The 1,376-nt window shown below is 46.6% G+C and overlaps 1 pseudogene; it reads right to left on the bottom strand.

Annotated features, from left to right (window-relative positions):
- Positions 1–1,004: 1,004 nt before the first annotated feature.
- On the bottom strand, positions 1,005–1,130 carry LOC138353457 (5S ribosomal RNA; annotated as a pseudogene).
- Positions 1,131–1,376: the final 246 nt, after the last annotated feature.

Raw genomic sequence — 1,376 nt, 5'->3', positions numbered from 1 at the left:
GACGACTCGTATCTTCACGACGCCTAGGGACCTGTAACTCGACCGGAACGCTGAGGAATGAAGTGAGGGACTGAGGACCACGACTACCATCGGAGTCCAGGCGTCTGAGGGTAGGATATGTTACAGGTAGATCATTATTCCCTCCCATTGTCCCTTGATAATTAGGCAAGATAGGCATAGAAGTATATATAGGTTGTTACTAGAATGCATATTGATTCTTAGGAGTAGATTAGGCTGTAGGGCAGCTAGCATATGTCATCTTCTACCTGGTGAAGACAGCGAGTGGCGGAGCCGAGAGGATTATGGGTCTTCACTGACGGAGCCGGCCGTCATAAGGGCAAATATCCCCTTAAATTCGTTCAGATGACTCGGGTTGCCGGAGGCCACCAAAGAAGCGCCACTGTCATCTGATTTATATATTATTACACGTATACTTCTGTCATGTTTATGTAGTTTTCTCTTCAGTAAACTTTATTTACTTTTATTATCACTTTTATATGTCTCCTCATCTCACTGAACATTGTGAACAAGTGATATTATATTGCACCACACTAGCACTGATATTAAACAGAAAAGAGACACTAGGTGGCAACACTCTATCAAATTTGAAATGAAAGCGTTGCCGGGACGCAGAGAAGATTACCCAGCTGGCGACCGAAATAAATGTTGAGAACTGAGGTAACGACCGGAGGTCCCGCAAAACTTTGCACGTGTAGGTGGGCAAGCCCGGTGGGGGTTATCTTGAGATGATTTCGGGGCTTTAGTGTCCCCGCGGCCCGGTCCTCGACCAGGCCTCCACCCCCAGGAAGCAGCCCGTGACAGCTGACTAACACCCGTGATTTTTATCTATTTTATTTTTATTTTACTGTTAGGTAACAGGGGCATAGGGTGAAAGAAACTCTGCCCATTGTTTCTCGCCGGCGCCTGGGATCGAACCCAGGACCACAGGATCACAAGTCCGGTGTGCTGTCCGCTCGGCCGACCGGCTCTCCCCTTAACATTATTGCCAACAGCATTTGGTGTTCTCAGGCGGTCACCCATCCAAGTACTAACCAAACCCAACGTTGCTTAACTTCGCTGATCGGACGGTGGTGATTGAGCGGTGTTCTCAACGTGGTATGGCCGTTGGCGCTCTCTCTCTCTGGGGTGTTGCATATTGCAGGATCGAGCTCAAGCAGTTTTTTTTTCTACCACAGATGTGGCCACACATTTACAATGCTAACCTGCATATATACATTTTCTTCTGTCCTCCATGGACAGGGTTAGAGAAATGTTAAACATATAGTTCAAGGGTTTATTGAACACTGAACCACAGAAGGTGATTCGGTGCTTTTAAAATGCTAAGCTAACCTACATACGTAAATATATAGATACAC

The sequence above is a fragment of the Procambarus clarkii genome, chromosome 57 (genome assembly GCF_040958095.1).
Source record: "Procambarus clarkii isolate CNS0578487 chromosome 57, FALCON_Pclarkii_2.0, whole genome shotgun sequence".
NCBI lineage: Eukaryota > Metazoa > Arthropoda > Malacostraca > Decapoda > Cambaridae > Procambarus > Procambarus clarkii.
This window is presented reverse-complemented; position numbering and strand designations above follow the sequence as displayed.